Below are 24,867 nucleotides of genomic sequence, written 5' to 3' on the forward strand. Positions count from 1 at the left end.
TTCAATCTTTATTAAATCACGGCAAACTCTATGGATACGTCATAATAAAACACCTGAATCACTACCGATATGAAAGTTCGTATTGAACCGTTTGCAGTGCAACAACGTACACTACCGAACCAGCCCCAAACCCCGCTGCGTTGGGTAAGTTAGTATAGGTTCCGTTTGTTGTTGTCTCGGAGTGGGACAAAAGAAAAAAAAATCGAGCGAAACAAAACTGTTCAGCGAAAAAAGTGGCTCGAAAGTGAAAAATAACAACACGACCCTAATGCGTCGTCGCCCACCGGTCGCCCACCGGTAGTTGTATATGTATACGACTTTGGTAAAAATCTCCAAACTACGGAGTCCTCTTCTTAAGCGTCGTCCTCCTCACGGCTGAATAAGTTCTGCGAAGGTCGTCTTTGTCTCTCGCCCTCTCGGATATTTGCATGCCACGCACCGCACACTTGTCGCCTTCGTCGTTGGCTATTTGCGTGGGTGTGCAGAGCAACATCGGCGATGGTTAGTATAGTTGGCGAGTGAATGAGAGGAGGAACGCATTTCCGACCCGGCTTTTCTCTCCTCCACTTCCTATGTTTCGTCCGTGTTATTATGTACAAGCCTAAAGATGGTAAGTATCGAGGTAAGTATGCGAAAAAGAGGCCGGTAGGCCTGTAACACACTGCTATACGTATACCTATACTGCTTGGGACACGAAAAGGAGAACCGGTATGTAAGCGCCCCGCATCGGTGATGCTGCTGTTGCTGTTTTTGTTGTTGCTGCTTCTTCTTCTACACACTTTTTTTTTTTTTTTTTTTTTTTTCTCTTCCTTCTTCTTCCTCGCCAGTTTGGCGGGTATTAATGAGAGTCGAAAGGATCTTGAGAAAAAATAGGGAAGATTTTTGAGCGGGAAATTAATATCAATCTCTTTCAGAGAATGTTGATAGTTTCGTTGCTCAATCGATTGGTAATTGATGCTTTTTTTTATTATGACTAGGGGCTTTGTCCCTGTGGGCTTCTCCCACCAATTTGAGCAAACACTAATTTTTTATAATCAAGCAAAATTATCTTTTTTATATTATTTTACCTTCCTTCAATCTACGTTTGATTTCTCAACATGTATTTTTTGAATTTTCTCGCTTTAAAAACCACGTGATTAACCTTGATCCAACATTCACTGTTTTTATGCTTACAAACAAAATAATTATTTTTAGACCACATATTTTTGTATTTTTATTCAGTCTGCAAATTTCACTAATTTTCTTTGAATTTTTTAAAAATACTTTTTTGAATTTGTCTGCTCTCGATACCACGTGCTTAGTCTCAATCAATTACATAAAAAATAAAAGAGTCAAGTCATGTGATGTACTTTTTTTTTAGATAAGATTATTTGTGAATAAATGTCCTCGTAAATGTCTAATGTCATCGATACTGATGCATCCTTTAAAGTTTTTGTACCTATAAAAAATTAACATCCTAAGTATAAATCAAATACTGATTCCCCATCACCTTGCAGAAAGTTAATTGTACGAAAAAAAAAAAAAAAAGTACATCACTGAATGAAGCTTTTAAATTTAACTAGACAAAAATTCTCCCCTTCAAACAAAAAAAAAGCTCTCAAAAGAAAAAGGAAACAAAAAATAAATAAATAAAAAAAATAGAACACCATCAGCACAGAAATGCATTTAAAAGAGTATAGCCTGTACAGACAGTCAGCAAGCTCGCAGAGAGAGAGAGAGAGAGAGAGAGAGAGAGAGAGAGAGAGAGAGAGAGAGAGAGAGAGGCGCACGCCGGGTGACATCGTTAAAATGGAATATCGCGAATAGGCAAAAAGTCACGCTTTTATATACATTAACCAAATATACACGTACATGCACACACGTAAGAAGCCACCAGCGATAGAGCATATATGTACAATGTTGAGGGTATACGTGGAAGGAGCCGAGCGTGAGAGGGTAGAGAAACGCGCCGAAAAAATCGGGATTCCATTCTCGTTCCTCTCCTTTGTCCCTCCCTTTCCCTCCAACCGCGCAACACGGGCACACACGCGATTTCAAGGCGAATAATGCGATTACACCGTACGTCGCCGCCAATTCTTTATTTCTTTCCCTCTCGAAAGGTGTAGCGAAGAGGAATAATACAAGTCAGTCCAACTCGGTCCAACTTTGCACGTACACGCACACATATGCAATAAAAGATAGAGAGAAAGCAAAGCCAAAAATATTGCGCGCTTGTGTATACGTGTAAAACAGAAGAAGGAAGAAGAAAAACGGGGGGGGTGGATGGAGAGGAGGGGTCCTGCGAGCGCCGGCGCGCGCCCTCGACCGCGTATTTTTTTTAATACCAAAACACCAGGGCAGAGCAGCCTCCTGTCGCCCCCTCTTCCTTCTCTCGTCTCTTCTTCTCTTTTTGTATTGTTACAAGTATTGCTAGAGCAGATCGAGGGCCTCCGAAACGAGGAATCCCGCTCATCTTCGCGTGTGTTGGTCACACGCGTATACGAAATACATCACGAGGAGAGCGGCAGAGCGCTATAGAGGAGGTGGTGGCCCTCGTCTCGCATATAATATAGGTTTTATGTGTTTGCGAACACGTAGGCACGCGCGCGTGCGACGAAGAGGGAACGTCTGGCCTCGGCTCTTCCCCTCCGAGCGAGCGAGCGCGGTGTGTATTATAATGTACGAGCCCTGCAAGTGTGAGAGAGAACGATAGTAGCAGTCGTTCGCAATCGGCTTTCGAATTTACATGCCTAGGCTTTTTTCTTTTCTTTTTTTTTTATTCAAGTGCGCTTGGGTGTGTGTGTGTGCGCGCGCCATATTTGATCTTTATTTTTCTCTTGAGCCTGACTCTCGGGGTATAATACACCAGTTATTATTATATTAATAAGTCGGGAGCTGTACGCTTTATGTGCGTGTATTACATGCGCGGCTGATGGCACGTAGACAATAAGCGCCGTCGTTTAATTTATTTGGGACGCTTTTGTCCATCGCGTCGATTAACAGTGGACGACAGGCGAATCGTGCTCTAAAAACAAGTGTGGTTGTTTGGATTAAAAAAAAAATTTTTTTTATTGATTTAAATAATTTTATTGCAATTCGCGCTCGGAAGTATATTTATGAAATAGAATATGGTGGCCTTGAGGTGAAGTCCTGAATGCAATGTTGCGTGTGCTTGTATTGTTGACGGAAGACTCCAATTAACTAATCCGTGCGTCGTTCCACTTCCATCCTTCCTTCCTCGCTTCCGTCCGTTCCTATTATGACAACATTGCTATTATTATTTTCTCGTGTTACTCTCCGACATTCCAGAACAATGTTTATACTCGTCATTCGTGTCTGTCGAAAAATGTTTGTTACAAAGTGATGGAAAAGCCTGTTTGAAAAATTATTTTAAATGATCCATGGAGAAAAAAACAATTATACTACAAAAAAAAAATGGTAGATTTACAATTGAAAAGAAACACAAGCTCGTTATCATGAAGTATCAATAAATTGGCTTGAATTTCCGCGAAAACTCGTCTCACAAAAGCCAAAGGAGCAGCGACGAAAAAAGCGTTCGTGAAACCTATTTGCGGGCTTATGGTGATACTTTTTATTTTTCCTTCTTGTTCGGGCAAAGTAGGTCCATTTCGAGAGCGAAACTCTTTCTCTTGCCGAACTCTTTTTCGTCGATGTGCCCCGGCAATTCAATAAAGGTACACGTAGGTACACTCGCGTCGTCACAGCCGTTGCAATGCCTCTTCCTCCTTTGTTCGGCCCAATGGTCTACAATTGATTTTCAAGGATGCACTTACTTTTGATGGGGCTCGGGGCCATGGTTATCGCTAATCAAAATCACTTTTCTTTAAAACACTCATTGCCATATACGCACGTGTACATTCACATATACACTCGTGGTTGCTCCTCCTTTGTTTTCGTAACTTTTTTTTCTGAAGAACTTTTCATAGAAAGAATCAATAACTTGTGGAAAGTACAATTTTTATCACCAGAAGAGTTCTCCAGGACCACAGATGTAGTAACTGGAGTCACTTTTTATTTTATTTATTCTCAGAATTCCAAAATTGTCTCCTAAGACTGAAGAATAAACTCAGTCATGCGGTACATCATTATTCTGTTTGGTACATCAGAAATCATATTCGACTATTTCCTTAGATTCTATTCAGTATGCAATTCTTCCATGGTATTGTCTATCTGTTTTTGTCTCATTCACGTACTCATTGGAAAATGCAAAATTATATGACATAGCATCCCGTCTACTCATGGTGCAAAACATTGTTTCGAGGGTATCCAGGTGGTCAGACTCCAAGGATCCTAAACCTAAGTTCATTTCTTATCGTAAAAATAGATTTGGGCCAATTAATTTATAATCGTCGGATTATTGTCCACAGTTTGTAATATGCTTAATCCAGGTTCTTACGGTAAACTTTACGGACATCCGAACTTCATTACAGTTAATTTCCCTTGTTCTAAATGTATGCAATTATTGTTAGGTTCCACCAGTAAGTTAAAAATGGTATTATTCAATTATTTTTTCCCAATGAAACACGACGAATTCCAAACTGAGTATCCTACATCAATGTTCGCCCATATAGGCAAACTTTCACTAACTATGATAAGTTAGCACCATTTAATACCATGTATGTACCTTCATTGCACAAGCCACAAAGAGGATGAGACTGTGCCTAACATCTGTTAGGATTACTTACTTTCAATTTGTGCATCTACGACTTTATCGGTAACCGCAAATACCTTCATGGTTGTGCAAAATCCAAACCCACCAACCACTACTCCTGTTATCCGCTATTACTCACGTACAGCCAAAATCAGCGTGCATGAAATACCACCTTTCGAAACCTGACTAAATCTGTTGGTGGTTCTACGTTTAAATTAAATCCAGGGTACCTCATAGAAATAAGACACCCAAGCAGACGTCTTCGAAGTGTAGCACACCAAAAGCGTACAGCAGCAAAATAAGGTTAACTCTTGGTAGTGCATTATTTAGTTTCGGGACAATAAAAAAGATTCTACTGCAAACTATAAAAACAAAGCCGAGCAAAACCTCGTGTTCTTCCCGCGCGAGCAGTAAACCGAAAAAATTGCAAGAAATTTCCTCTCCCGCAGCACACGGCATCTAAAATTAAAGGCCCAAAGTGGAGTAGTGAAATAAAAGCCGTCAGATTAGCTCATCTTGAAACAATTCGGCTCTACGAATCGTATCCATGCACATGTACATTTCAGACCTTTACACCCGAGGAACAAACCAACGAACACCCAAAGAGGTGGTACTGCTGGCTTAACATGCTTCTTACGTACTAACCGCGCACCTCCCTCGTTTTACGCGGATTCCCGCGGCCGTAGAGCCTCTTTTATTGCTCCTCTCGCGCGAGCAGCTCTTGTTTATGAGGCGGCGCTTTTCTGTCTACGTACTACAGACATCCTCCTCTCATCGTCGTTGTCGTGTGGTACGCTCACGTGGCTTCTCTCTTCTTCGCGGTTGCGTCCCTCTGCTACTGCCCTTCCCCTCTGCTTCTCCACGTGGAGTCGTACCCTGCGAATGCTACTGCAGTGGCGACATAAATTGGGTCATTTGGAAGTACATGCTGATCGTTGTCCTGAAAGTTTCGAATCTCTGTCGAATTTCGAGTGCGAGGAGGATACTTTAGGCCTGACACCTGAGACAGCGGTGCTTGCAGAGGGTGGATGATGCAGGGACAGTCATTATTTTAGGTTACGTCCTTGTCCTTTCTCAAGGGAAGTGGCTTTATTGCTCGTTTTATGTATCCTTCACTCTAACAAGGGTGGGTTTTTGGATTAATTTTTAATTTTGCTGGAGTAAGAACAAAATTTGAAAGAAACAAAGAGAGCTGGTCGCGTGTGAAACAGATACAGTTGGAAATCTATGCCTATCAGATTGAAACTTAGTGAAATTATTGATTAGGTGGGAAAAAAATTGTCCAACTAATCTTCATGGTACTTGTCCTGATCATCAATTTTTTGTTTTCACCGTTCGAATACTCACCAATTTGTCTAGAAAATTGAAGTACGAAATGAGCCATTGATCTTTTTTTATTCTCCAACTCTTGTAAAAGAGAGATCATCACTAAATAAAAAAAAAAAAAAATTATGAAGCGACCACTAGAATATTTACAAAACACAAGCAAAAAGTCCACGCCTAGATTGAAATGACGACAAGTCCAAGTTTCCCACAAAGCGCATTGCTGTATTGCTGTAGACGCATAAGAAAACGCAGACACGCAAGAACACACACACTTTACTGGCATGCAACGCAAGTAAAGTGTATTACCTATCATCCATACATCATTTTCCCGTACAAACTCACCCCTAAACGCGTGTCTCAAGGAACACCAGCTCGACTTGAGGAGAACGAGCAAGAGGGGCTTACCTCGCGCCACCAGCAGCACGCGCTGTAGTATCAAGATACCTCAAAACATACGCGTCTCTCTTTACACTTTCTCACCTTACGACAACCACTACCACTACCTATCATCCCTTGTAATACCCGCGTCGTACACAACACAAACAATTCCACGCCACTCCTCCTCATTCTCACGTGATCTTGTTACCTCCTTGCCGTCATGTACCTATAGTGGTAAAAGGTATAGAGGAGGAAGAGTTCTTGTCTCGGCTACTTCTGCACATGCACCACAACGACCCATACACACTGCCCCTTTCCCTCTCGTGTGGTTATTCTCCTCCTCCTCGTCCGCCCCTTTTCCATGTACAACTTGCTATATTTAAGCACAAGCCGGTAGTCTGTTACCCTTCCTCCTTCACCACCACCGTTACTGCGAGCTGGCTTGCTTATCGTAACGAAACAGGAGGCCATGAGTCTTCCAGCCTGCCACCGTTTCTCAGCGGACTAGTACTCCTTGGTCCCCTTATCGATCGGCCGTTTGCGCGACACCGCTACGTTTCCACTTCCTCTGCTCTCCCCCGCCCCATCTTCTTCTTCTTCTTGCACCTCCTTCTTGGACACTCTGTTTGGGCGTGCGAGAAGAGCTAGGGGTTGGGGGGTCGAAGACTTTGAGAGTGTCGTAGTTGTGTTTACATCGCGTTAAATTATTAGAATGGATGGGAGGCTGCCGGAGATTGGGGGTCGACGGGGGACCGATGCCACGGTTTGCAAAACATGCGGAATTGGAGGGCAGCTGGATAGTTATGCTGGGTTGGATTGCTATTGGGAGAAACGTTCGTTCCAAATAGAGTTTTGAGGACTTGGTTGGGTCTGGAAGCATGACTGTGGATTAAAACGTATTATTAATTCGAGTACAATGTGGACTCGCCGAGGTGCAAGGAATTACTTAGATTGGATCATAACTTGGGAGCGAATCGGGAGTTGATCGTTCAAGGCATCAATCTTAGCTGTAAAATTGCTGATTGCTTTCACATTTTTAAAAATATTTAATAATGCAGGATTCTTTATTTTTTTAAAAGAGTTGTAATTTAATTACATATATAATATATTACCTTCGTTTATTTTTGAAAAAACGAATCACGAAAACTAATTGCGTTTTCGTTTCAGGTCACCATCAGCTGCTCCTTCAGAGTTGATCATCATCCTGTCAATAAAACAAAGCTGGTAAGTCCATACACCATACTTTTGATTGTTTTACCCCTCGATTGATGAATTAAATCAGCACCTGTCGCCATGAAAAGAAAATAACACTTGCCAATGACATTAACCGCTCCGGAACTACCCGTGACCACCCACCACATCACCCCAAAAAGAAGTACCACCGCGGTCGTAGCTAAAAACCATTTGTAAAGATTTCAAGTCCATGCCAAAAAATACATTCATCATGCTGTTTTAAGAATAGAGACCGATCAGTCCCTTAACAGATTAAGACACCCTTGCCTATCAACGTGAAAATCGAGACATTAGCTATTTCAGTCTGCTTGCGGATCAGGCAAGGAGGGAAAAGTACAAAGAACCGACAAGTTATAGACAGGGTGGGGAAAGAATCAGCATCCAGCAGTAAAAAAAAAAAAAAAAAAAAAAAAAAAAAAAAAGTCATTCGGCTGCACTATCAGCGAAGAAGGGAGATGGAAGAAACGAGGGAATACGAGTCCTAGAGGGTAGTAGAGTTGTAAGCAAGTGGAGAATCCAGAAAAAGCAGCAGTGGTAGTCGGGGGCTCAAAAACTTCGTCGTCGCTTGTTAACTCAGCTGCAGAGATGTGCCGGGGCGTCAGTGGCAGTGGTAGCATCGGTAGCAGCGAGCCCCGAGGGGTTGGTCGATCGCCCTCGCTTGTGTGTGCTCCACATATACAGGGTGCCTTCCTTCCTTCCTCATATACTCTTACACCCTTTTAGATTTCGTATACGCATACTTGTATGAAATATACGTCACGTGTCACATGTACGTCTTACGCTCACTTTTATTGTACGATGATAACTGCATCGAGGTAGGTATAGGCTCACCTCTGAAATGTGACAATCGTAAAAGAGCTTGGCCAAGTTAGAGGAAGGTGTTCGATGCGAAAAGCTGAAATTCGATTAACGGAGCTTTTCAATCGTGAAAATATCGAGGGATTCTTTTAAGGAAAGTAATTTCACGTCACGAGAAATTCAAGTGCCCAAAAACTCTCATCCTCTTTGTGCGAGCCCCAAAACGAAGAGCCAAGTGTTCCGGGCTCGGCAAGAACGATAATAAGAGTCGACAACAGCAGCAAGGGGTTGAGCCCACGTGGTGGTGTGCGACACGCGCTCCGAGAAAGAGACCCATTCACGAGGAAGAATAAGTAGGCAGAAGAAAATAGCCGAGAGGGAGAACGGGAGCCCAATTATCGCTGCCACCTTTGTCGGCTCTAACGAGCGTGCGCGTGTGCGGGTATGTGTGTACTGTATGCCCCCGAAAAACGAGAGGTAAGCGAAGTCGCTCCCTCTCGAGTGGATGCGAGCGCGCGAAAATTATGACTCCGGGCCGCTTCCACTCTCTCCCTATCTGCGATGCGACTCTCTGAAGTGTATTCTTCTTTTTGGGGAAGGGCTTTTCGAGACGCGCGAAACGACCGCCTTTTTTGAAGGATCAAGTTGCGGGACTGAACAGCACAACAGTAACTGATGCTCTTGTTGTGAGCGTTGAATCGAGTGTATGGTAGTACCTACTCGGCAGATTGCGCCCTCAAATTGATTGCAACGAGGGTAAAAATAAGAAAAAAAATAATAAATCGTTCGGCTTCTGTTGTTGGCGTTGCGTGGCTATCAGGGAGATTTAGCGTCGACAGCATTTTTTTTCACGTTAAACTTTGTACTTACCGAGCGACAATCGCAACGGATTTCGATGATTTTGATTAAAAAATGCCCATCATGCGATCTCCAGTTGGTGCTTATCTTCACGAAGGCGCAGTTATGTAGATCATTGGAGCACGACTTTTTATCTGTAGTCGGGACCAACATATATTCGTACGAAAACAATAACAGCTTGGGCATCACCTCTTGGCACGAAATTGTTTATCAGTGCTTCTGATAAGAGATACTCACGTTCGCTTGTTTTTCTTCCAAATTGTTGGGATGGTAGCTGTGAATCGTTGGGAAGTCGAATTGGTATGTCTCTCTTTCGTGTGGCTTATTTGACGATTTTCGATGATCCTGCGGAGCAAAGCAACGAGAGAGCATCGCTCGTTTTTTTTTTCTCCAAGGGTCTGTATAAATATATACCGCGTTGCGTGCAACGTGCTTTTTGCACTCCGAGTTTACATATACTTGTGTACAATTCAAGAGAGACGAGTGGGGCGCATGCGCTACGCGTGGGCGTCGCTCCCGCTCTGTGTTCTATATACAATGTTGTGTCTGCGACCCCGACACTCTCGCTGTCTCTCTCGACGTTGACCGACTTTGTTTTTGCTCGCACGCGCGAGCTGACGTTTTATCTTTTTTTTTTTTTTTTTTTTTGTTTTTGTTCCTATCGCACGCGCGAATTTTCACCTTTTTTTTTTGACGCTGCTCTGATTGAGAGATGGGTGCAGTTTTTTTGGTCACAGTGGATTTGATGAATCGAAAAGAATGAAAGTTTGATCGGTTTGTGCTTTGTTTTTTTTTTTTTTTTTTTTCTATACATTTTTACGGAGGTCTGCCGATGGATTTCATCTTGCGTTATCACAACAACATCTAATTATAACATAGTGATTAACTTTTTTAATGGTAGTGATCGAGGTAGTGAGGCACTGGCTTTTCCATGTGCGTACAGACCATTATTCATATTTATTTCATATGAATGAATGAAAAACAAAACACATGCATCGTCGGTTGTCTGCGCTCTCCCCCACATTTCCTGGTACGAAGCAAAACACGCGCCTGAGACGCAGCGAGGCGAAATCGCGAGGAGCAGCAACCAACGACTTCCGTGGTTATAACTTCCCGGCATCAGCCCCGAAACCCAAATTTCCCAAAGTTAACTTGCACCCATACGCTTTCTCCCTCTCCATAGCTTTTTTCACCCTTATACATCCCCCTCGCGCTTACGTGCATTGCACCACAGGGTTTTTTAGCCAACGCATGATACAAACGTAGATCATCAGTCGCCCCATTGGAGACTAGTTGACAATGCTCGTGCCCCTTAGTTCTCAATAACCGCGTACCCGCTTTTCCGTCTTCTCCCTTTGGCACTGCCGTAAGCTTCCCGTGAATGTGCACACTTTAAGCACACTTGTACAACACAACGCTCGCCCATGCATGCAAACAATGGGCGGATGACGAGGCCAGAATCTGCGTACAACGTCATTCTGACTCGTTGTTGTTGTGTATACCCACCCGGTATCGATAGACATCGCGGGTTTCGTCATGACTCGGCTGCAGACGCACGTCCGTTTTAGCGAAGCCGAGCGTGAGAAAGTAAGTGTCTCCTTCCATTTCACGCCACCGCGTACTTTACGTGTTTTATGCACCGCACACGCGCGTGGGTGTTAATTAACGAAAGCGCGTTCGTCTCGATCTGGATAACACACGGAGCTTTTTTTTCCTTCATTATCGGGCTGCGAGTGAGAGAGTAAAATATTGATCGATGGCTGAGACCCTCCATGTATCGCAACTTCGTTCAGTGGGCTAGTGGTTTTTTGCCCCTCCCTTTTGGCCTCGTTTTTACGCCTCGCGCCGAATGTATGCCAAGTTTACGATTTTCGCGTAACGCGCGCGCGCGCAGGAAACGCTAAGCTCAAGTCTTGATGAATGAACGCGGCGCGAGCGTGACACAGTAGCGAGGCTCTGAATGACTTTTTTTTTTTTCCTCCTTCCATCGTTCGCACGCGCATTCGTTCCAATAATAAATTAATCCCCGGGTTGTATATAGAGCCCGTTCGCGCGTGCGCCGCGAGAGCGGAAATTGATCGGTCAATTTCATCGGCGATCGGTATTCGCGACGCCCTCCCTCCATGTGATTACAGGCTTCTCTGATAAATCGCGGGGGGAGGGGCGCTTTGATCCGTGCTGGCTGCTGGTTTCCCAAGTCGCCGACGACAGCGACGGATGCCTCTAATCGTCGCGTGCTTGAGAGATAACGCGCTCCGATCCCCTTGGTTGCTTGTTGCGCCAAACAGATCTGCAACTCGATCCAAAGGAACGTATCGTATTATTCAATGCGAAGCCTCGTTGTTTGTCACGCGGGGACAAACATCTTGTTCATTTTTGAAGAGAAAATCTTTTTTTGGGTACATTGGAAGATGACAGGATCTACTTACCTCGATGTATTTATTGAAAATGGCTATAATTGGCTGACAATTACTCAGGTGACATGCCGACGAAATTCTTCACACATATTTATCTCAAATGCGACGATGTGTCACCTTTAGCAACAATATAATTAGTGTTTGGACATTCATCGGTACTTATTTACGTAATTAGCAGGCCAAACAGGAATCTATTTACTAGACGAGACGAGGTGTGGTACCATTTTTTTATCGCTTTATTCACTACCTCATGCCCTGAGTTTGAGAGGAAAAAGACATGTATGATGCACATCAAAAACGTCATTGACTAAATGGCCCACATGGCAAAAAGGCCCACAACAACAGGCTAAGGGAAGATCATCTCGGTGCATAAACTACACGCACGTGCAAAATAGTGTTGAGAATCAATGTAACGAGTTGGGGCGCACATATACGCACGCACACCCACACGGGCGTGCTCGCGTCCGCCTTATATCTCGGTGTTTATACAAAGAATAAGTTGTGTCTAGAGCGTCGCGGCGGCCCGATTTCGCCTAGTTTCCAATCGGGATCTAATTGCCCCCGATTCCGACACAGTCTGCTACGAGCGTGAGACTTGGCTCCCGTGAGGCCTCTCTGGCTTCGTGTATGTGCCCATACATCCATCGTTGAACGAGTATAATGATACGAGATGGCTGATTACGTGGAAAAATTTCGAGGTTTTTTTTTAAAACGCCCAATGGTTTTGTTTGATAATAAATAATTATAATATAATGTTGTATATGTCGAAACGATGGTTTGGTCTGAACAATTCTGTCTCGTCGAGTTTGTAAGTCTTTCGATATTTTCGTATCTTTTTTTTTAGATTGATACCAGCACTAAAGTAGCATTACACTTATCCCCGCAACTTTGATGCATATACATCAACTTGCGTACTTGAAACAAAATGTGCTTGTCTCATGCATATTGATGAAATGGTACTCCTGTGACAATGAAGTCGATTTTTCTCTCTCTCCCTTTCTGTTTTTCACTCTTTGTTTCACATGCATAATAAGTTTTTATCGCTCGTATACGTACATACATTTTTTTTCTCGCATACACAGTTATCGATTCTCCAGTTCAAGAATGAACCAAAAGTTACAGTTGTCGAGCGAAAATACCTCGTCAAACATCATCGATTGAAACAAATTTGACACACTTACATCCATATCATTTAATCTTAATTAAATCACCAGAGCCGCTTTGTAGGTCAAAATGATCTTCGTAAACAACTCTTTTTCCAACTGAAGAAGATTCAAATTAAATATACTCGCATCTGCCCCCACACCCTCGTTGCTTTATTTCTCTGTTTCTCTTGTTTTTCTCTTCATCTCCTGCTGCCTCGATGCAAGGTAAATGTATTGTTAGAAGATACGCGCACTGTCTCATATGTTGAGACTATAGAAATGTCGCAGCTGTTACGTAAGAGATACGTGCGTAGTAGCTCAGCTTTACGATCGTCATCTCAACGTAGATTCGCGTTATCATCAAGTGCGAAAGAAATAATGGGTGGGTAATAGTTTTAACTTTTGCGAGCGATAACAACGGCAGGTATGCCGTAAAAAGTGGTATAAAAAAAAAAAGTTACAACCCCAATTAGCTGGGTTGGAGAAAATATCGAGAATCTTCTTTTGTGTGATGTAATGACTGTCCATTTGTACGAAGAGAAGTCGATGATTGGCTTAGCGGGTTAATTAAGCCGATTGAAACCAACATACATGCACATTACGTTGCGTGTATTTTCTGTACGGCGCGCGAATTTCACCGGGTTATTACTCCACATTCCATAGTTGCGAGTTATTTCATATAGGTATCGATGTAGCAGCAGCCAAGGTATGAAAAAGAAATATCGCCATCTTCGTCATTATCCTCGTCATTGGAGGTGTAATTGCTTACGGATGCGTTATTACTTCATTCCTGTTGTGAAAGAACCATACTCTGTTTGATTCCTAGACAACTGCTCGATGGGTCGTTACCTGCTATCGAGTTGATACTGATATCAATTTGGCTGATTAGGAAATTTTTTTTCCTGGATAACCGATCGTCTCTTTTCTGAATCCCAAATACAATGTACCTAGAGAGAAAAGGGGAGAGGGTAGATCAAAGATCTTTCGGGGAGAGAACAAAAAGAGTGGAACAACAAAAACCATCGTTTTCCGGATCCAACAGCCCAACTCCACCGCAGGCTGCTCTGCTCGGTAGCGCGAATTACTCAATCAGCGTGATAAAGCGAATCCACTCGTGCTAGGAAGCTGTTCTTCCGCATCTTCCCAGAGAAGCTGCAACCACAAATGTGGATGCACAACAAGATCAATCTGCTGCTGCTTACCAATTTTGAAATCTTAGCTGTCATTGCGCGAGACAAATACGGGAGGGAACTTGGCTGTTTGTTCATCCCTTTGTTTTTTTTATACCATGCCAGTGCACAGTTGAATCCTCGGTGAAGATGAGGACGAGAAAAAGGATCTTGTGCGCGTGTATGGATGGGCTGCAGCAAGCAGGCAAGCTGCCAAGTCGTTGTCGCCTGTTATGTATTCTCGTACTCGGCACGGACTGTATCGGACCGAGCCGAATGCGGACACCTCTGTTAATGATTAAGGAGCTCCGGTTACTTCCAAAACAAATAAGTTACCGCATTTCCTTTGTTTTTCGTGTTCCGTCTTTGTTGTTTTATTATCCAGTTTTCGTGAAATATTAGTTTAATAGTTCAGCAAATGATTTATGCATTTTTAGCTCAATCGGTGTTGACTGTAAATAATTTTTCAGACTACTAGTTGATGTATTTTACATTTCTTCATCTATGAAGTGAACCGACAGTGGATTTTGATACTTTTTTTTTTTTTTTTTTTTTTTTTTTTTTTCTTTTTTTTTTTTTTTTAAACCAGTGTTAAAACAATTCAGGATACATCCATTTGGTTGATAGTGATAGTGGCTCATCTAACTATTACCAAAATTATAAAAGCACAAGCTTTCAATTGTATTAAATATAATAATGAATAAATAGTTATAGAATGTGTGGTATTAAGTGGTATCGTTTTAGCACTTGATAAATTTTGATAAAAGCTTTTGGTATGTGCAATGGTATAATCAAACTGATACAAATTGCAATACAATTAAAAACTGATTAATCAACGAATTGGAATGTATCATCACGGCTGTTTGAGTTTTCAACATTTTTCAGACGCGTTGACACCAATTCATTAATGTGTGACTTACAGTATCTAGAGCCTTTGTAAGTTCGCGCCCAAGACTCACCTCTCACGGCGCATGAGCCGCGGATACAGAGTATGATGGTCACCTTTCGGCGGCGGGCCCGAGCGTTATCAGCTCTCCCGCTCTCTCTCTCTCCGATCAGCCTCCGAACCTAACGCCACGCACGCGACCGCTCTCGCTTTGAGACACTAATCAACGGACATATACTTTCTTCCACGTGTATTCAATCCCCTTACACCCCCAAGCTCCACAATTCCCACGTAACATATGTATTGCTGACTCAAAAATTTATTTCGTAATGAAAAACAAGTGTTGAGTGGCCTCCACAAGCTGCGACGCAATACCAACGTGCTCTATTTTTCGAGGCTTTCTAATACTTGTTGTTACCACACCAGAGTTGTTTTCCCCCCATACATCCTCCACACCGCACATAAGATAATGTCAGTCATCAGATCACCACTACAGTCTCTGAATGATGTAACCATAAGTGTGACAAAAATATATAATCTTTCCATTTCTTGTCTTTGGCAATATCCTTTTTCTGTACACGTATTTGCAAAACTCTATTACATCCGTCAATTATCACTTATACAAAAATCAGTTCACTTGATTAAGAGTAAAGCTGGAGTAGCTTGTAAAAGGTGACCGGATATTATAAAAAGATTGCGGTCGAGAATTCAATCTGAACCATTGCATTTGTACCCGTTTGTACCTGTGTGACTCTGTGTGTGTGTGCGTGTGTGCTTGGAAATGTCTGGCGTTACAGGCCATACGTAACGATGACAGTGACGACGAGATGACCCCTTTCTCCCTTTCCTTTTGCTTTGGACGTGCATATACACCAGAGTCCCCTCCACTCATCGAAGCGAGCTCTATCTCTCTCTTTCACTCTCCTAGGTGTACTACCAATATTTATGAGGACCATTGTACGCTCGAGGTGATAACGCCTTCACTTATCTTTCTTACTTGTGAAATGTGCAACGTGGGCTTTTTCGTATAGTTTGATCATAATCTGGCCAAAACCTTGCAGACATATATTTCGTTCTCGTTTGGAGGGTGCGTTTGGCGCAGTACAACAAATCCAAGTTGATCTTTTAGTCGATTGTTATTTTGACATTTGATGTCAAACAATCAATTAGAATGACTCCTATCTCCAAATTAGATCTCTATTCTATTCGTGAGCTTCAACTGGTTTAGACTACATTTTATTCGTCAATTTAACTCCATGGGTCTACATTTTAGGTACAAGGCTTTATGTAACTGATGAACGTTTTTCACGAAATAGACTTTGTTCTATCAATTAGACTCAGGTGTACCCAAACTCATACCACCCTTCGAGATAAACCAAGATACTAGCCAATTTTTAAGCCATCAACGACTATCTTGAACTTTATTGTATGATTTCCATCCCATAGGATTAAGTTATATTGTATTAGGCTAAACTAGAAGTTGACTTGATGGTTACCTTCCAAGGCATCCCTTATCACTCGTACGAATTGTCCCGCTAGAAAAAGAAATACGATTCAATGGGAGTATCACGTCATCGAGTATCCCTCACTCGAATAAAACTTAATAAGTGGGATACCCAGAGAGAGCTACCGCAAACAGACGATGAACAGAACGGAAGGTGAGCTACCACTTTCACTTTAGTCGGCCCAGCATACGACCAGAGTCGAGCAACCAACACTCGCGTATGTACCATCTACGAGGGACAACGTGGAGGCTAATTCTTTTTCGTTTGACCACCAACACCAGGAGGCCACCTAATACATCAGCAGCTCCGAAAGATAGACCGCGTGAGATAGTATTGTTATGGGCAGTTTTCGCGCGAAATATCGCATGTACGAACCAGCGAGTACCTACTACCACCAATAGCCAGACGAAATGAGAGTGTCGAGGAGAGACTCCGTTACAAAACGTGCCGGTTAAACCATTGCACTTACTCCCTCCCTCTCTCGGAAATCGCAATAAATCGTTGAAGTAGACGAATAGAGCAGGAGAGAACGTCTAGATAAACTTGTCCGATACTTCTGCACCTATACGCGCAGATGAAAAATCCTAGGCGCCGAAAAAAAAAAGCCCACAACCGCTTGCCCGCTTCTCCTTATATACCTCAGATCCATTTCATGCACGTGTGTGTTTGTGGACGCAAGAGGGCACTACCACACCTTATTTGCCCAGAATTTTCATTACACGGACGGATAAAAGAGAGAGGAAAATTAAACAGTTTCGCTTGCGCGTTGGCCTCAACACTATTTATCGAGTATAGGCGCTGCTGTAGGTACACCGATCCATATATACACATACAACCCCGAGCTTATACTACGCCGTTTTCGCTCCCCGTGTGATGCCATACCGAACAGATATGTACACATATATACGTCATTATAGGCGCGCGCGCGCAACGTTTTCACCCGCGTGTATATTATCGATCGCCGACACGCCTGCCTGCCTGCCTCCCTTCTCTCTCTCTCTCTCTCTTTCAACTCGCCGAGGAAACTACGACGCAAATGCGCGCGCGCCGCTACTGTCTGGGCTCTTCTCTCTTTCGCGCGCATTTATGCCCCACGTCTACAGTACGCTATACTCTTATTTACGATAAAGATAATTTTCCTCCTCCCCCCGGCATCATCCCTCTCCTCCTCCTCCTCCTGTCGTCGCCTACGAGCAGCGCGAAACTTCATTCATTAAACAAACTTTAGCGGCCCACAAATCCATCATCATTTCACGCGCCTCTCTCTCTATCTTTTGAGTACTGATACCCACGTATGTGTACGTATATCAACACCGAGGGTGCGCGTATACATATGTACGTACCTGCGAGTGAACTGCGCAAAAAGTCGAGCAGCAGCCAAAACATCAAAGGAGAGAAAAATAAAAGCCGCCAGAGACACGCGCTCTCTAGCTGCCATGTGATGACGCTGCCACGAGCCAACTCTCTCTTTCTCGACTATGGGTGAATCTTTTTTTATTTATTTATTTTCTTTATTTTATTGTTGCTCGAGTGCGCTGCTAATTGCCCGGTTTAATTTATCGCCCTATTATTTGTTTTAGCGCCTCTAGACGCTATTTAAAAGACCCCGGTGATGCTGATTCTCTCGCATGTGCGACTATCGTCGTCGTCTTCCTTCCTCCATCTCCCTCTCTCTTCTCTTTGAGCTGTTAATTTTGTTTGTTATTGCAAGCTTCCACTGTTGCGCAACCATGTTATTCTCTTCCTTGTTTTTTTTTTTTTTTAATTTTTTTAATTTTTAGTGATTTCCAAAAAAAAATTATGATAAAAAATCCATCAACGATTCGACAATGCCACAAAAAGGTTCATCGTGGTTGTTCAAGTGTTCTAAAAACAAACAAAAAAATAACAACAATCATGAAAATTTATAAAAACAAAAGAATAATGAAACGCTGGACCCCACGAGCAGCTGAAAACAAGCAATAAACAATATAGCAATGATTTGACGAGGTGCTCCACAAAGGCAGAGACGCCGCGAGCAGCAGTATCCGAGTGTATCAGCAACGTATATCAACACCCAAGCTCCTCTCGTAAAGACAGACGCTAGAAGGAAAGAGAGAATATACTTATAGGAGATAGAGAGACATCGTCATCGTCGGAGAACGTAGGAACTCTGTATACGTATATATGCTGTACGCAAGAAAGAAAGAAAGAGAAAAAGAAAATCGTCTATATGCCTAGCCTTAACGGGTCTCTCTCTCTCTCTCGCTAGAGCTATTTCTACTGCGTAGTAAACTGGTCGCAATCCCTCCCCTGTTTCTCTCTCTCTTTCTATCTCTTACCCTACAGCCATACATAGCCCCAGCTTCTTCTCTCACTCGGGTTATTAAACAGGGAGAGAGAGAGCAGTGGTAGTAGTAGTAATAGTCGTGGCGTTATATATACCTAGAGATAGAGGTGTATCGAGAGCCTAGTTATAGCGTCCTGCTTCTCTATATAACGTTTTATACGTCTGGCTGTAGCGCGCGCCCCGCATTATTATACATGTAATATTGGAGCTAGAACAGCAACAGCAGCACGAGGCGGCCGAGGCATGTGGCAATGTTTTGGCCGGCATCGATCGGTCGCGCCGCGAGAACCCGGCCTGCGTTTTCTACGTCGTAGTATTATCAACGCCCGACGCTCACTTCCCCTCACTTCCCCTTGAACGTAGTCTAGCTTCTTCTCTCTCCCTCCCTCCCTCTACTTCTGACGTAGATTATATACATACATGGTCCTGACGTAGCTCGTCCACCCCCACCTGTATCCACCCACGTCCCTGGTTCACTCAACTGTGTGTTTCAATGTGTGCGACCACCCTCCTTCTCTGCCAGACCTTTGGAAGTTCCCCGAACAGTTATGGTAGAGTGGGGTGCGATGGTGGGGTTACCGGAGGGGTAGCTCAGAGAGAGAGAGAGAGAGAGATCGTCAACCCCAAAGGCGCCGGCAGTGCCGGCACCCATCCCTGGTGAGAGCAGTGCGTACATACGATCGGAAGAGGAAAAGAGATGGAGAGAAAACGTTGGGTTTTTGCTGCGGAGTTTTCTTTTTGTACCATTGCAGCAACACCGAGAAAAATATTTTACGATCGCGGGAGCGTCTCTGTCGTTGTAGGTTAAGTTTACGTTCGTGTTATATACAAATGTATGGGCTCCTTGGGGCTTGTGAATGGCTGGGAATTTCAGGGTTCTTTGCTTTGCTGCTTTACGTTGAGTGTCAATGCCGATTTTTCGTGCCAATTGATGTTACATGATATATTTTAAGTGCCGTTACATTGATGGATTGAATGTGTGATTGGTCAGCGTTATATTATGTATATTTTATTACCACAATTTTGTTTTTGATGAAAGTCAAATACAATCACAATAAAAATTATCTACATTACTTTGAAGGACCTTCAACCACCTTTTGGGTGATTAGAGGATCCCTTTCGTGAAAAGAATTTCATCTTACGAAGTGAGGCTATAGATCAATTGCGGTACTTGTTCAAATAATTTGAATTACATACCAGACTACTTGATTGGTATTTCCCGAAAAATAAGTCATGTCTGGTGAATGTCCCATTCAAAAGTTATGGATGTATCCTTTTCACTAGGAAACTACACTTCATGGAAAGGATTTCTTGCATTTGAGATGCACAGTCGTCAACTGTTGATCGGTAAATGTCAATTTAAATACAAGTAAGTACCCAATCGTTGATAATTAGTGGATCAAGTATATGACCATTGGTATTGGAGGTTACAAAAGAGTATGGTTATGACGTCAAATGCACGTTCATTAACTCTATTTTTAACTGTCAACTAATCTTCGTTGGTTGTTGTTAATCCAAAGCCCGGAATCATGATTGATGAATCTTCCCTTAACAATTACAAGTAATCTTTTCTGTCAGTGTGGCATGTTAACCACCAAGTTATCTGATACGCCGAACACGTTCGTAGACTTATCATTGTCACGAAGAACAAACATTTATGCAATATTTCTTGTTACTTGTAACGTTTCTCTCCCTATTGCTACGCGCAGTGGGATGGAAATTTCCTACCGATTACGCCCTTATGAGCACCCTCCCCTTTCATCAACAACAACCACCCCACATGCAAACTAATTGTTTACCATAAATTAATGACTTTCGTAACATACAAATCCTTACCCGCGCCTGCTCTTCCCTACCGAAAAGAAAAGAAAATCCGTTTTTCCAAGGGGCAACAAGTACCACCCCTACCACGAAAAGGTTCACTTTAATCCCCAATATTTTCTGTTTGCGTCGTCATGCATCAAACAACACACACGTATTCACGTACTACGGCAGCTTCCCATTTCTCATTTACCGGTAGCTGGGTCGCAATTTTGATAAATTACCCCCTCCCCTCTTCTCTCCCATTAATTTTTTCCAACCATTTTCCGATTCTCCACGACCAGTATTGTTGGGCGTCCACAGCTTGGGAGCTCGAGTTTCGTTAAACTCTCCCTCGTTCCTTTTCCATCCCTTGAACACGTACAAACAGTGTGTGTACAACACGCGCATGCGCTCCAATTAGAGCGTCGTTTGTCGTCCTATCTTCCCATGCGAAAACCTCGTGGCGTCGACGGCTTGTTTATGAACTCGTGTTCTCATTTTTTGTCTTATCAGCATGCCATAAGTTGTGCCGCTTTTGGTAACGCGTTGGGGGAAAAGGGGGCACGACAGGCTTGGTGGGTAATACGAGCATTTAAATTGTAACCGAACAAATCATTTTCAGGCATACTGTTTTACAACATATCTCAACATAGTCTTGAATGTAAATCACAAGAGCTTCGTGAAGTGCTCATCATGTCCTTTTCTTCTCTAATGGATACGCCTACGCTATTCCAATGTGTTTTTATCCACAGCTTTATACGCTTTATATATTGTTCCTGCACGCGCAGCGATCCATAAAAGTGCAGTATACAATGTCATGTATACAGCCATAACACAGTCGATACTGAAATCACATTACACCTCTATGTACGAGTATGTTATCTAAAACGTAACAGACAATACGAGACAATACAAGTAGTTGTATGTGTGTGTGTGTAATATGTGCTTTCTACTCAATTACCTATACGATGCGAGACACATTCGTGTACGTGTAGGGTTTCGCGGCGACTCCGATGTTATTGTGCAGCTCCCGAACTCGGTGCTGAAAATAAACCATTGATTCGTGCACTTTGGATTAGGCTCAAGTGGCCAATTATCATATATACATGCCCGTGCTTTGCTCCCACTATACTTACTCTATTATTATTATTATTATTATTACCACTGTGCTGCGGCTCATATCCTCACGATACGTTTTAACTTTGCTCCAAAGGCCAAAACTAGATACACGTGAACGCGTGTCATCAAATGTTCGATGTAACGTAAAAAACAATGTACTATTACTACTACTTGTTCATATGCCTATAAAATACTCAATGTTAAAGGAAGTCGACACCAATAAGCTGGACGAAGCGTCCGATTGAAAATCAATTTGGAAGGGTAGAGCTCGGGTTACAGTGTGAGTAGGTCGTAAGAGCTCGAAAACGGCGTGTAGCTCTCCCCATCGCGTACACCTTAACGGCCCACCAAAGTACTTTCTCGCGTAGTTTTTCACAACCAAGGGAGATCGGTGGAGCTCACGTTCCTCTCTCCCCCATCCCCGAGTCATCATCCGCGAGGACTTAATCCGCTCTCTTCTCTGTACATTTTAAAGCACCCGTGTAAGGGTACACTGTAAAGCAGCTTGTAGTAGTTTTCAGAATATGCTGCAAAAGCCCATCAACGGGATGTGGTGTGTATATATATATATATATATATATATATATATATATATATACATATACACACATATACAAGCACTTGTTCGTTACGAGGCAAGAAGAAGGAGCAAGCACACGTTTTTCGCTCGCTGCTTTCTTCCCAGGCTGCTTGTTATTATCACGTGCAGTCCCTCAGGGATGTATGGGAGTAGGATAAATTGAAAAATATAAAGAGCGTGCGTGCGTAGCCCGCATGGCTTGATGCACGGTGCTGTGCGCCCCTTTATGACGCCCGCGTACACGCCGTTCATGATGTTACATCTTATTCTTACTCCACTTCGCGATGTGAATATTTTCCTTTGTGACGGTGCGTGTGCACGCCTCCCTTTGAACCACCGCTTGCAAAGAACGTAATGTGTGACTCCTTCTTCTTTTTTTTTTTTTCTTCATGTGTTGCGTGCGTCTCATTAATAACTGAAACTGCTTTGAGCGCTTGATAGACGCGGACCTTTTTTTTTGTACGCTTAGTCACATTGCGATCCCTCGTTAGATCCTCGTGGATTGGAAAGGATGACATATTGATTGTAATTTGCCGATGATAGATGATATACGTATAAGAGTTGCATGAGTTTATATCTATGTACTATTACAATAGGCCACATTGACGAATCTATCGTAGAGGATTTCTGTCTTGTCGTTTTGAATGACATCAAGCGGCTAAATTTTTACAGAAAAACTAATCATTTTCATGCAAGATACGTTGGTTGTGTCATTGATCATGTTGTTAGCAATACGTTTAATTCACAAGTATAATATGTTTGAAAAAAATGTTGCTTAGTTGCTTACATCCATAGGCAGCTTATGTCTTTTAGTTATACATCTCTAATATCATCAATACACAACTTCAATATAATTATAAGATAATATATTTTTTTTTTATATACACAGCTAACGTATCTTACTTTACGTCTCTAATATCTGTAATATAAATAGTTTAAATCTATCAACTTATATCTCTGTAATGTCTACATATAGCCTAAACCTCTTATATCCATACATAGTTGATATCTCTAATGTCTATATATACATAGTCGATATCTCTGACTTTGTAACTTCGAATGGCCGTATACGCAGCCTAAATCTCTCGCTAAATCTCTTAAATTATCTACCACTTATATTTCTATACACAGGTTATGTCTCTTAGTTGATAAGAAATATTGTAAACATATATACCTTTTTAGTTATATTGAAGTGGTTATAGCGCTAAATCTGTCAAAACCTCAAATGTCATTATCCAAACGTATGCTATATTGTTGTTTTCAAATAGTCAACGTCGTGTGCTCATTCATCATGAATAAATTTTTTGTCAACAATTTTTTGGGTTCGTCAAATTCATGTTGTTTTAGTGAACGGTTCAATGGTGCGTCCAACAGACTCATTAGTAGAATCTACCCAACCTGTTCCACAAAAAATCGCAACTGTAACTCCACTACTGAAGTCACATTGTTACAGATGTCTAAAAGAGATTTTAGCGAACTCTTTATTGCAAATTATTTAGGTACAATAATAATGACAAAGGAGTCTCTCATGCAGTATTTTGGCGCCGTTGACAGTTTTACGCAAATTGCGACGTATTTACAGCCATTTATCCGATAGGTATGGGAGGAGGGTAATAACCATTTCATAAAAAAACCTTGGCTTGATGCTATATTTATCATCCGTAATCGAAATTGTCGAGGAAATTGTCGTTTTGTTCGAAACGACTTTACAGTGTGTACATCGACACAATACACTATAATATAACGAAACATTTAATTTCACGGCACGCAACAAGCTGTTGTCGCCCGCGTGAAAAGTTGTGCGAGTTTCCTGCTTATTCTCCAGAGTAACAGTAATTTTCGGCGCTTTACCTCCTCGCTTCTCGTACAGGTATTATTATTGCACACTCCTTCGTGTCCAACAACCCTTTGTCCGCCACCGTTTACGCGCATTCGCCGCACCGACTGTTTTGAATGCAAATACCATATCCAAGTATATTACTCTTTCGGCCGTTTCCTTCTCCACACCCCCCCCCCTCCCTTTGAGGCCCGTTATTTGTAGTTCGAGGGCAGTAGTACAAAAACAACAACATCCGTTACGTGGATACAGACATACCGTGGCCATAGATATTCTATTCCTGTGAGTACACGTACAGGGTGCCAAGGCGACGCTCACGGATTATCACGGGGCGCATCGAAACCGGTGTACCGATTCTATTTTCTAGCCACCCGAGCACATGTGTCTGTGTATATATATATTGTCACGTCTGCTAACCCGAATAGTTATAAGAGCAGCCAAAAGGGAAAAGAGGAGGGGAGAAATGGGTAGGTAGGTAGTTATAGTGTGCCCCTTTCGTTACCTTCCTTCCTTCCTTCCTTCCTTCCTCCGTTTCCCTCCTCGCCTCGTTCTGTCTAGGGCCGAGCTAATACAAGCTAGTCCCGTTCATCGTCTCGCGCGTCTTATATATACATGCGCCCCATTACTTTCATACTACTACTCTATATACTTAATTTCAGTAAGAAAATACATGACTATACGACCACCACTTTACCTACCTACGCGCCCGTGTAATAGTGACGGTGCAACGGTGGCACCGTCTGCGCCCGCCGGCCAGACAGACGGAGCATATAGTTTTATAGTTATGCAAATTCGCGCCACCGTCGCCGCGCCGGACTTATCGTTCGCCGAAG

The 24,867-nt window shown here is 42.7% G+C and overlaps 1 protein-coding gene across 3 annotated transcripts in view; it reads left to right on the top strand.

Annotated features, from left to right (window-relative positions):
- The window catches only part of InR-2 (insulin-like receptor-like), a 186,937-nt gene that overhangs the window by 54,683 nt on the left and 107,387 nt on the right, over nt 1-24,867 (top strand). For 2 of the 3 annotated variants that reach the window (XM_089588992.1, XM_089588993.1), the window contains exon 2: nt 7,523-7,579. The exons of the other annotated variant lie outside the window; for it this stretch is intronic. The gene's annotated coding sequence lies outside the window, so the exon portion shown is untranslated. The remainder of the gene's footprint in view (nt 1-7,522; nt 7,580-24,867) is intronic. 3 annotated transcript variants of the gene reach the window in all.

This window comes from Copidosoma floridanum, unplaced genomic scaffold (assembly GCF_036245765.1).
Source record: "Copidosoma floridanum isolate Cflo_tuat_1 unplaced genomic scaffold, Cflo_Japanese_pri ptg000007l, whole genome shotgun sequence".
Lineage (NCBI taxonomy): Eukaryota > Metazoa > Arthropoda > Insecta > Hymenoptera > Encyrtidae > Copidosoma > Copidosoma floridanum.